The 13,048-nt window shown below is 37.7% G+C and overlaps 1 protein-coding gene across 2 annotated transcripts in view; it reads left to right on the top strand.

The window, feature by feature from the left end:
- Positions 1 to 7,439: 7,439 nt before the first annotated feature.
- ZFYVE16 (zinc finger FYVE-type containing 16) overlaps positions 7,440 to 13,048 on the top strand; it is a 45,526-nt gene continuing 39,917 nt past the window's right edge. The window contains exon 1 of one of the 2 annotated variants that reach the window (XM_015245786.3): positions 7,440 to 7,595. The gene's annotated coding sequence lies outside the window, so the exon portion shown is untranslated. Of the gene's footprint in view, positions 7,596 to 7,670; positions 7,874 to 13,048 lie in introns of those variants that run through there. The other variant, XM_006197610.4, reaches the window with a different exon arrangement.

Below are 13,048 nucleotides of genomic sequence, written 5' to 3'. Positions count from 1 at the left end.
CAGGAACTCTACCACTGAGCTATTACCCTCCCCACTGTCTATAGTTTCTATTCTTAAATCCTCAATAATATGTAGGGAATGTGTCTGAGAAGTAGTAGATAATTATTTATATTGACCGTTTAAGGAACAAAAGACTGGTAAGTTTTTATGGTAAGTTTAATGGTAAGTTTTTTTTTCTCTTAATATGGCTATATAGTTTATGGTTTACTGACAAGTTCACACATTTTAAAAAATTTCTGTGCATTCAGATGGGTAATAAAGAAGCTTTAGCTAATCAAAGACAAGTTACTTGCTTGCTCAGACACTGAAAGAAAAAGAAGATACTGAAAAACAGAAAATCAAATTATAGACATAGTTTTGGGACTCCTCAGCAGATGGTGATAACTGAAGCCTGCAGTACTGATAGAGAAGAAGAGCACTTAGAACTGAGCTCTTAGAAGATCCACCATTTTGTGTTCTGCTAGAGGAGAAGCTCACGAAGGAGACTGACGTGGAGTTTCGGGAAAGAGTGATGTGTCATGAAAGCCAGCGGAAGAGGGAGTTTCAAGAAAGAGGAAGTGTCAGCTTTGCCAGATGCTGAGAAGCCAAGGAAGATGACAGAGAAACACCTGATTAATTTAGTTTTTCTACTGTCTTTTTTAATATTAAGGAAAATTGCAAGGTGTGCAGAAAAGGTTCTTCCAGTTATCTTTCTTTCTTGATTTGAAGGAGTATGTCTAAGAAATTTTATATGAGAACATTCACCTTTGAACTATCATATCTGTTACAAAAAAAAAAAAAACACCCAGCTAATAAAAACATCATCATTTCTCATTATAAAGGTCAGGATTTCCATTCTATTTTTACTGAGAGATCACCATTATAAAACTACATATAATAGGGAAGGATTTTATTCCACAATGTCCAGATATAAGATATATCACATTCCCTTATTTCCTAAATCAGGTTTAATCTATTCTAAGGTTAGAGGGAAAATTCAGTCAATCATTTTGGGGACTCCCTTCTCTTTCTTGATGGGGTCCTGCAACAATCCTAGTAATGTCAAAATCAGGAAGCTGGGATGTCCTTTATTCTCTGTGGTTGCCATCTTTGCCATTGCTCTGTTGACTGAAGGATGCTGCTATAAAGCCCTGGAGCCTGCCTCTTGGGCACTGAAGACCAGGTAGGCTCAGAGATGCATCTCACAGGGGATCTTCCCATTGACTTCAGACTGTGCCTCTCACTGTAAAGTTCCTGAGAAGGTCACTGCATGCCTGCAGGTCTTCGTCTCTGCCACCCAGTGCTGGATGCCTTGTCTTCTCTTTACTTGAAGAAAGCTAAAACTCTCCTAATGTTTGGAAATGTGATCTCTTTTCTTGAATATACATAAGGAAAGGAGATAATTTTTTTCTTAATTATGCAGTTCATCTTTTCTCTTAATTATGCACAATGTTAAGCTCATGTGACTCAGAAAGGACATTAACCTTTGCTTTGAGCTTGTCCTCAAGAATTATAATTATTCAAAGGACTAAGAAGTAGAATAATTAATTTTACTTCTCTGATTTGAATTTCAGTTCTCTTTCCGGCTCCGGTTTATATGCTGTCTGTGAAATTAGATCACTAACAGTTGTTTCTGCTCTCTGTAAATTGCCTGATATTACCAATTCCACCTTAACATATTTAAGCTTTTGTTGAGTTTCTCTATGCCAGCTTCCTAAACATAAAATTAGTGTAACTCTGTACTGATATGATACAACTATATCTTTGAAATTTTTGTAGATGACTTCATTTGTGACTAACCTTAGATACACTATAAGAGCAATGAATAATTTTGATAACCTTTTCTTATTGACCTGTTTTATAACTTGCTAGAAAAAAGTAGAAATCTAACAGAGTTATAAGTATATCCTAATCTGATTTAAATTTAATTATAATTCTTCTGACCATTTTCATTTTTTAGTATGATTTTAGCAATGGCTATGACATATGTTTATTATAGTATTAAACACTGGGATGTACAATGGTGAAAAGGTTTAAATTTCTTTACCAAAAAAACCCTAGAGAATTGGTTTAGTATCATACATACATATACATATATTTAACCTATATATCTTAACACCCTCCCCCACACATACACCATTGGTTTCCTTTAGAGGATACAAGGGAACCAACTCATTCTTCTGAAAACTGTCAGTAAAGTAAAAGATCAAATATTTAACTTCTCTTTCCTGTAAAAACTATATTTCAGGAAAACTAAATTGCTGTTGAGGAAATTTTTTTTCTCTAGAAGAATTCTAGCCAACAAATAAAAAAGATACAATAGATTATAATGTCACCATTTTGCAAACCCCAAATCAAAGGATGAATACAAGTAGTGCTTATCAATGGTTGCTAAGATCACTGAAAGAGAGCCAGCAAGATATGTGTCTCCTAATGGAAGTACACAAAACCACTCATGAATAGCCTTGCCAAAAAACTGAACCTCTATCAAACCAAGCCTCTAGACCTAGCTGTAAGTGTATAGGAAACACAGACGCAAGAGAATTAAAAGATATTATGGTTAAGGAGGTGCAAAAAAATCCAGACACTTAAAATTTTACAGGTCAAAAGACATGGCTTTTTCAAAAAAACAAATTGCAAGGAACAAAAAATAACGAGGGAACTTCATTAGACATCAATCAATCTAAATATGTTGACATTAATTTGGATTTTGATGCACACAAACTATTTAAAAATGATGACATTTATGAAACAATTGAAAATACAGACCTTGCTTAAATATTTGGCATTACTGAAGAATTACTGTTAAATTTTTCAGGTGTGATAATGGTACTGTTAATAGATTTTTGTGAAAAGCTATTTTTTAGAAATACATACTGAAATATTTATGGATGAAATGATGTGCCATGTGAGATTTGCTTCAAAATAATAAGGGTGGATATAGGGTATAGATAAAACAAGGTTATCTATATTGAAGTTGAGACAGGAGTGAAGGAGACAGGGCACAACTACTGAAGGAATGACACAGCAGCTGAGGACAGGACAGACTGTTTACAACCAAGACGGCGGAAGATTCAACTTCCAGCAGACTTTGAGCCCCACAGCACACCCACAGGTGCCATGACAGTTCCTAGGCTGACCGTAAAAGGTCAAAAAGTAGTGGGGGGGACACGTTTCCTGGAAATCCTCATCCTTTCCCCAACATAGTTGAAATAATCCTCCTACTCATTAGCATGTGAAATTACCAAGCCCATAAAAAAGAACAACTCTGCACCTCTTAGCCTCTCTCCCTCTCACCCTTTTTAGATGGCCCATATCCTGCCTATGGAGTGTGTATCTCCCAAGCCACTTTCTCTTCTGAGTGAGACAGACCACACTCTGTCTATGGAGTGTGTATCTCTCTAAATAAACTTGCTTTCACTTTGCCTTGCTCTTGAATTCTTTCCTGTGCAAGGCAAGAACCTATTCTCTGGCAAGGAAGTTAGATATTGAATAGAAAAGGATCATTGTATTATTATTCCTACTTTGTAACCGTGCTTATCCTTTAAATATGTGTAGAAAAATTTATAGATGAAAAGGTATGATAAATGAGATTTGCCTCAAAATAATTGAGGTGTGGGGGGAGGGGCAGAGTGGGTGATTTTATAGATAAAATAAGATCTGTGACTGTGAATTGATGTTGAAGCTGAGAGTTCTACTGCACTAGTCTCTCTACTTTCACATGTGATTGAAATTTTTCATCAAAAAAAAAAATCACTGTCACTCTGAGTTGTAGCAGACGTTAAGCATGCATTTACAACAAAATACATTTACCTGGCAAGTCATAATAATTAAGTACAGAATAATTCACGTGTAAAGGAAAAACATTAGGAAACAATGCTGCTGCAGATACTCATTGAGACACTTTCTCTGTGTCATTCAGAATAGCCACACCCAAATCTCAGAGGCTTAGATCAAAGTTTATCTGCCATTGACAGGCTGAACTATGTTGCAGTAACAAGTCACCCCCAACATCTCAGTGGCATACAACAAGATTTATTTCTTGTTCTAGAAGTGCTCTGGAATCCCTCAAGAACTCAGACTAATGAAGTGGTCACAGTATCAAGTCTCGCCTATTGCTGCGCCAGAGGGAAAGGAGGTTCTAGAATGCCTCACACTCGTAAGTAAAATGTCCAGTCTAGAAAGACACATGTCACTTCTCACAGTTCATTTCCCTAAATCAGTCACATGGCCCTAGTCAACCAAAAGGGGGCCAGGAGGTACATTGCCATCACACGCCCAGAAAAGGTAACTAGAAATAATTGGCAAAGAATTCTGACTCCCTCAACAGGAGAACCTGTGTCATGATGTTGAAATTGTATTAAAGTTGAGCTCTGGGAATGACTGTACCTTGCACACTTCTAAGACAGCATCCAGACACAAGTGTTCATACAACCTTTTGGGTTATTTCTCTCTTATGACTCCCAGTCATACAATATTTTGTACATAGAGGTTGCATAATGAATGTAAGGTAATTGGTTGGGTCAACTACAAATTCAGCAATACTTTTTAAAGGAATTATTCCATTTTTCCTTTTGGATATTTTTTTCTTGGCAAACCCCCCACCCCCTTTCCTCTTGTACTGTTAACGTAATATGTTCTCACTGGTAAATATGGAACACTAGAAAGAAGGGGGAGAAATCACTCATAATTTCACATTCCAAAGGTAGTCATAGTTAATATTTTAGTGGATTTCCTTCCAAACTTTTTCTATGCTTTTTAAAAAACTAGCTCTCATGGTCACCAAAATTAAAACCATTTCTTCATTAGTGACATTGTTCCAAACAGCTGAACTAACTGACCCTGGACCAGCAGACAATTTTCTAAAAAGAGGTTTGGCTCTTTTCCTTATGACCTGGGTGTCTGAACATGGTTATGTAGCACTTCAATACTAATGGTTAACTAACGGTTCCAGGTCACATTCTGTATTCTGGAGCAATGAATCCCTAGTTCTAAAATTGCCTGTAGGTCTAAGACTAGCCATGAAACAGATAAATAATTGTAATAGTTATTTTCATGTACTTCTGGTATTTTCTCCACCCAGTTTACTTTTGAAAAGGGGACAGCTTCAGAAGTTCATATTACAAAAGAATTTAAGCCTCTTAAAATTATCAAGATTCTAGTTACCTTTCAGAATAATAAAAACTGATGATCCAAGTAATGACTAGTTAGTCTAAGGATAAACTGGCCAAATATGTTATAAATAGGATGATTTCCTCAAGAAATCATTTACTAGAATCTTTAGTTCAAAGATGATACATGGGACATTTCCTTCATTATTACTTGAATTATGCCAAAGACTCTTTTTCCTTAATATTTATCTGACATTGCATTTGATGTGTAGCTTTCTTATTCATTTCAAACAAAGAAAATCACAGAAAATTTAACTGACCAAGATTCTACACAAAGGTCCTGTAATTTTATTATACTGCAGCAATCTCTCAACTATTTATGTTAATAAGCAAAAGAATGACACAATGGGTTGTGAACTTCTTCAGAAAAAACGATCATAATTTAACCATCTTTAAAGTCCTTACAACTCCTAGTATTAATGCACTGTAAAGAGGAAATATCCATAAAAGAAAATGTGATTACTGAGCACAACTTCATTTATATGTGAAAGGTATTTGAGTTTTTGATACCTTATTTCCTTATTGTTACTCATATCAATCTTTGTATTCTGAAATATCTCCTTATAATTTCCAAAAGAGAAGTTACTAAATTAGGTCATGTGAACATTTCTTGATATGATTCAACAAGTTACTTTCCAAAATCTCTCTCCTAATTTATATCCCCAACAGGATATGAGTACTCATTTCACTCTATCCTCACCAATGGAGTTTATTCACAATATAAACAAACTGGCTAATTAGATCTATGGGAAATAATTTTTTTCATCTTCTTTTCATTATTAATGAACTTGAACATCAGTAAAATATGCAGAAGGCATTTAAATTTCCTATTTTGTGAATTTACTGTTCATGTATATACTTTTCCCGTTTATCTGTTTAAGGTTTTAGTGTTTTCTATTTCTAGTCTTTGTCCTCACACTGTACAATATAACTACTTCTATTTCAAATATACACATGCATCTTGGCTGTTAGACTGTTTCTATAAGGGTAATGCAGACTAAAAATTGGCACTTGCCATCTGCTCTACAAGGATTGGATCACGTTGGCACTTGTCATCTAACTCTGCTTGGATTAAATTGTGAGCCACTGCAAACACTGACCTCCAACACACCCTAAAATGAGTTCAGGATGGAGGTAAGAAATGAGGCACTCTGTGCTCTGGGAAAACTGGCTGAACAGGCCTTCAGATAGTTAGATATTTTCAGAAGATTTTATGAGCCCAAATTCTTGCATCTCTTCCTATCTAGAAAAACACTAATTCATCAATGGTGACAACTGCTACTCATGACTAGCAGCAAGCCTCTGCCTAAGTGTGTGCTTGATTGTGCATACAACCCCCTCTTCACTCAAATCACATATAATACTGAGTTCTCCCCTGCCTCCTCGGAAGTATCTCAGAGCTTTCTGGGATACTGTCTCCTGGGCTAAAGTCCTCATTTTGCCCCAAAAAACTTAATCCAGAACTCTAACAGTAGTGACCCCACTTTACTTGTCTGTGAGCAACACCTGAGAGACACATAGTAAATGTATACTGTATGAGCTTCCCAGAATTATTGAGATAACCTAAGCAAAGCATCTAGCACAATGTCTGTCGCACAGCAGATGCTCCATAAATTATTATAAGCAATCAGTGAAAGTTTCATTGTTAAACTAAAGCCACATAGTTTCATTTCAGAGTTTAGGAAAATGAAGACTACCTACCTATGAAAAATTACAAACTATAGTTGTCCACGTTGCAGATTTGAGATTTGAACCCTGATTCTCAAATCTTTACCATAAATTACAACTGATTGAAATACTACTCAGTTACTGTAACTCTTGAACATATCCCCCAGTCTGTACTGATACTCTAACCCCATACAAATGTCTCTTCCCTCATTTAAATTTATAGGAAACATGGTGAAAATACTAAAGCTCAACAAGCACAAATATGCATCACATGATTGACATTTACTTCTCCAAATTACTTAGCTTTTGTTTTTAGACAAGGGAGGCAGCTGTTCTCGTGGCCACTGCTAGAAAAGCAGAACTAAAGCTACGAAAGGAAAAGACCTAGCCCTTGCGAATGAAGAGTCAGCTGGAGGGCTTGAGACTCAAGAGTGGGTTAGGGACATTTTTGTTGCTGCCGGTGGAGGCGGAGGGTGTAAAACCAGTCTGAAGCAAAAAAGTGAGGTATTCCGGGAGGACAGCAGCGCGAGGAGCAGGCTGGGTTGGATGCCGGGCAGGCGGGTGTGTCCGGTACAGGCCGGAGCGAAGCGCCGACCCCGTGGACACAGAAGGCTGGGGGCGGGGGGAAGCTGCGTCTAGGTCAGCGAAGGGCAAAGAAGCCGGACATTGACGCAGGTCGCTTTCCGATCCCGGCTCCCTCTAGCGGGAAACCGAGTCCCGACCTACGGCCGATCTTCAGGCTTCCCCATCACCCTAGCACGTCCGTAGGCATTTCCGGTAAGAAGCCGGGTGCCCAAGGATCACACTCCGCAAAGCATCGCGCAGGCGCCGCCGGACTGGGGAGGCCGCGGACGTGGAGGGAGGGGGCATGAGAGCCAAAAGAAAGCCTCCTCTGCGCCTGCGCTACCTACTCTTCCCCAGGTTGAGGGCTTGGGGGTGGAAACAAACCTTGAGTCGACGTCGCGCACTCCGTGGACTCCCGGCCGGGGTCGCTCTTCACTCGTCAGCGCGGTGTCGCGTCAAGTCCTCTAAGAGCTCCGCAGGGGTGTGGAGAGGTAAGAGCCCCCTGAAACAGGCGTCTTGGCCTCTCCTCACCCCTGCTGCCCTCTCGGAGGGGGCGGGATGGCCTCTGGTCTCGCTGTGCAGGGCGCTGGGCCTGGCCCTCCTGTCCTTCCAGGGGCCGAGCCTGGGCCCCGGACCCATTCCTTTTCCGAGCCCACTGGGCGGGTCGGGAAATCTGGACTCTCAAACCTCGCGGCCCCTCGGTAAAACCTGGAGGGCCGGACCAGGCCGGGAGAGCCATCTCGGAGGCTGTTTGCCGGGTCCAACCCACTGGGGCCGCCACGAGTGCTCTGCGGTACTGGGGTAGCGACCCCGGAGCCGCGGAAGGTAGGGGTGAGAAGCGCCCCCAGGGCCGCCTGCCAGGCAGGGGAGGGGCTGCGCCTGCAGTGGGGCTGTTGCGCCTGCAGTGGGGCTGTTGCTCCCGCGGCGGGAGTGGTAGCCTCTGCGTTGAAAGGACTCGGCCCCCGCAGACGAATCTGTCATCGCCGCCCGTGCTCTCGCAAAGCCCATTCCCGCACCGATGCATTTTCTCATAGTTTTAGACCAGAAGGCCGCTGTACTGTTCCTTCCAGTTGCCTTTTCTTTGGTACCTTTGACAAATTGTATAAGATGACCTAACTTTTAAACTATTAACTGATTTGTACTACCGTGATTGCATATTATTGTATGTTAGAATGTTCTTGTTTGTTTGACTCGTATGGGAACCAGCCCATAAATTTGTTAACTTAATGTTTTTCATTTAACAAGACAGGCAGTTCGTTGGTCGAATTAGGTTCCTCAATGTATTATTTTGAGCTTGTCTTTTGAGTTGGCAGAAGTTAAGTGGTTTGATCTAGTAGAACTATATATAATTTTTTACCTAGAATTTCTTCCCATTTTTGGCGCCTGAATATTAAACTGCATGTTCAGTGTAAATATTTTTTAAATATAATAAAGAATAGGGGGAAATAGACTATAATTCCACATTTAAAGGTAATCATCAACAGTTATTTCTGACTTTTTACCTTTGAGTCTTTTTTCCCATGGCGTTTTCCTAAGATGAGATTTTATATACAGTTGGATTGCCTGTGTTTCCTGCTTAAAATTATATTTTAAGCATTTCCCCGTGTTGTTAAAAAAAACTTCATAAACATAACTTTATGATTTTTGATTACACAAGTGATTAATGAGCAAAATATCTTTTGAAACAGTTACATTACAGATAAAACTAGATTCCCATTTGATTATCATCTCCAGTTATAATTACAGGATCACAGTTTATTTAATCCAGTGGGTCTCATGATCCCTTTACACACTTAAAAATTATTGAGGACTAAAATAATTTTTGTTTTCTAATACAGGATATATACAATTTTAGAAATTAAAACTTAGAAAATTTGAAAATTTTTACTTATTTATTTAAAAATAACATTAAACCCATTATATACTGAATTAAATAATATTGTTTAAAATGGCTGTATTTTCTTTAAAATATTTAGTGAGAAAAGTGGCATTGTTTTTCATTTTTGCAGATCACTTTACTTTAACGTTTGGCTTTACAGGAGACAGCTAGATTCCCATATTTGCTTTTCCCTCAGTCTGGTGTGCTACCTTGTTTAGGCTGAAGCATATTAAGAAAATCCATTCTTGCACAGATAGGTATTTGGAACTAGAAGGACCTCACACCCTAAAAGCTCTTGGAGCTTCCAGAGGTCCTCAGTCCAGTTTGAGAAAGCTGATTTAACCACTCTTGTGTTGATGAACTGTTAGGTTTTTGCATGTTTCACTTTTACAAACATTGCAATGTTGAAAGTTCTTTGTGATGTGTTCTTGTGCATAATTGCTAGTGTTTCTCTAGAAGTAGAATTGCTAAGTCATAGAGTATGTACTCAAAAATTTTTTTGAAGTGTGGAGGGTATAGCTTAGTGGTAGAGTGAATGCCTAGCGTGCACAAGATCCTGAGTTCAATCCCTAGTACCTCCATTAAGATAAATAAATAAATATCTAATCCCCCCCCCAAATAAAGGCTTTGATTGACATAAACATTACTTTTGATGCCTGTATAATTTTGTGTCCTAATGTTGGTGTTTAGATAGTTTCAGTTAATGATTTGGTGAAATATCTTTGTCTGCATGTTTTCAGTTATTTTAGATTATTTTCTTGAATTTCTAAAAAGAGAATTATTAGAGCAAATGTTAGGAATCTTTTTGAGGCTATTGATGCATATTGTCACATTGTTCCCTTGAGAGAACTTCCTATCATCAGTGTCTGAGATGCTCTTTTTATCAGATGCTTATCAAAACATTGAGTAGTTTTATTATTAAAAAGATTATATTCAGGGAATGGTATGTGTTCTAATTCATGTCACTTTGATAGTGTGGATCATACATTGAATGTTTTCTCATAATCCTACTAGTTATCTGTTCATATTACTTGCCCATTTATAGTCCATTGTCCAAGTGTCTTTCTAACAGATTAATATTATCTTTTTATATTATAAGGATATATGCTATCCTTTTTTTTTGAGGAAAGGAACAAAATTATTTCTTTTCTTGTTTACAGAAGTAGTATATTTTTGTAAAAAAGAAAACAACTATAAGGACATAGAATATAGATGTGAGGAGCTTGCATAATCTGACTGCATTATTAACAGTTTGGTGTTTGCTCCTCTATGTTTTTTTCCTTGCCTTTTGCTAATAGTACTATATGTATATTAACTTATTTCTAAAACTGGGTTTGTACTATGCATGAAGTTTTGCAATTTTATTTTTTGTCTTTTAACATATATATTGGATATTTTTCTGTGGAAGTACTCTGGGCAGGTTTTTTCAGAGTGGCTTTAGGAACACCAATTGTGACCTTTAGTTACCTGATGTCAGGCTCCTGTCCTCTTCTATATTCTCTTCCTAGGTGATTTCATCTATTAACAGCTATATACTACCAATTCCGAAATCTTTTATCTATCTCAGACTTCTCTCCTGCATTCCAGATCCTTATAGTCAACTACCTATTGGACATTTTCCCTGGGATGTTCTCAAGGTACTTCAAACATCAGTCCAAACATGAACTCATATTTTCCCTCCGTTCTGCTCCTCTTTGTGTTGCCTGTCATGGTCAGTGGTACCAGTGTCTACCCAATCACTCACGATGGCAACCTGGCAGTAATCCTAGCTTTCTCTCTCGCTTTCACTCTCCAAAAGTTCCCATTCTTTAGCTACTTTTATATGTTTCCTTTCTATCTGCCCTGTCTCAGTTCAGGCCCTCATCACCTCTCACCTTAACCATTTTAGGAGTCTCCTTACTCTTGGTTTTGTTGTTTTCTGATGATAAATCTTCCATGTTGCTGCCAATTTGTTTTTAGTCATGAAGAGATTTTTAAAAAACATTTTTTGCAAAGTAAATATTTGTTTGTAAATCTGTGAATACATACATGGCCAAGTGAGTAAAGATACTACCTAAAACAAGTTATCAGACATAAATAAACTTAGAATAGGGAGTATGTCTTGTATTTCTTTCGTGTCTCTGTGCAGGGAAGATTACTGGCACAGTAAGTGAATGAAAAGTATGTGCAGTTTAATAAGATTTTCGGTCAAAAGGTTTCAATGTCATACCTTTTACAAATTGTTAGACTATATTATTATTTAATTATCCTTTTGTTGTATCTTTTAGGTGCCTCAGATAACATAATACTTAGTAGTACACTGCTACTTAGAAATACTCTATAAGTAGATATTATTTAATAAAATCCATAATTTTTAAGAAAAATTGTCTTTTTCTAATGAGGAGCTGTTTCTAGACCTTTCAGTTCTGTTCTTTATTTTTTTCTATGTTCTATATTCAGATTTTTTACTACATTTTGCTAATATATTTATTTTTAATGTAATGTTTATGTTTATCAAAGGGATACCTATACATAATTTAAAGAGTCAAATAATAGTACAAGAATTTTATTCAAAAACAATAGCCCTTTGCCCTCATCCTCTCCCCTGAGTCTCTCTTCAGAAGCAGCTTTTCTCAGTGTTCCTCATTGGACTCACAAACACAGAGAATAATTTGAGTAACTTTTCTCAATTCCCCCAAAGATGATTTACGCCTGTAGTTGACCCTTGAACAACACGAGTTTGAACTGCAGGTCCACTTATATGTGGATTTTTTTCCAATAGTAAATAAGTACTACAATATTACACGCTCCTGCTTGGTTGAATCAATGGGTACGGAGGAAACTTGGATGCTAAGGAACCATGGATACGGAAGGCTGACTATAAATTACACTCAACTTCATGGACGGTCAGTGCCCAAACCCTATTGTTCAAGGGTCAACTGCACTGACACTTCAGATACATAGGAAAGATGTTAATTCATTACATAAAGTGAATGCCTTAGGGCATTAAGGCTTAAGCCTCTCACAGAACCCTCATTGAGAAAGGCTGCTCCACAGTCAACTCTTTTTCACCTCCAAGTTTCTAAATAACTTGCTTACTTATACAGCTCTCTCTCCTCCCTACCCCGATCCTACCAGTTTTAGATATTACTTACCACCTTCCTTTTATAGAAGATGTGAGTTTAGGTTTGTTACACCAGCCTCCATATTTAAACATGGCACTTCTCCCCTCCTTTAGATTTGCAAATTAGTTCTATGTTAACTTTTAGTAAAATCATTATTTAGTGTTTATATCATTTAAGTATCTAAAGCTGAGCCAGGTAGTATATTGTTATGATACTACCTTTATTATATAATTTTGTGTTTTTCCTAGAGTCAATAATTATCTTGGTTCTTGATTTAAGGGAAGATAACCTCAGATAACCAAGATCTGGGCACTAGTGTGCTCCGTTGTTGCCACCAAGACATTTTGCATTTAGGCCTTCTCAGCTAATGGAGCAAGAGATACATGTTTATGCTAATATCTATAAACATTTCAAATAAAAAATTAGTACAAATGTGTAACCATCTGTGTCCATATTAAGCCAAACATGAGTTTATACTGATGTCTCCAACTCAAATCCATTACCACATGGGTCATTCTAACTTCCTCCCCTTGCTTATCTATTTTCCCTCCAAAAGTGGGAAACCTTGCTCCTACCATCAGCCATCCATTTATTTAATTTCAATTCTAGCATACATGTATGATGGCTTCAGAATTAACCCACACCCCCATGAGAAACAACTTTATCAACTAGATACAATGTTT

Source organism: Vicugna pacos, chromosome 3 (assembly GCF_048564905.1).
Source record: "Vicugna pacos chromosome 3, VicPac4, whole genome shotgun sequence".
In the NCBI taxonomy this organism is placed as follows: Eukaryota; Metazoa; Chordata; class Mammalia; order Artiodactyla; family Camelidae; genus Vicugna; species Vicugna pacos.
This window is presented reverse-complemented; position numbering and strand designations above follow the sequence as displayed.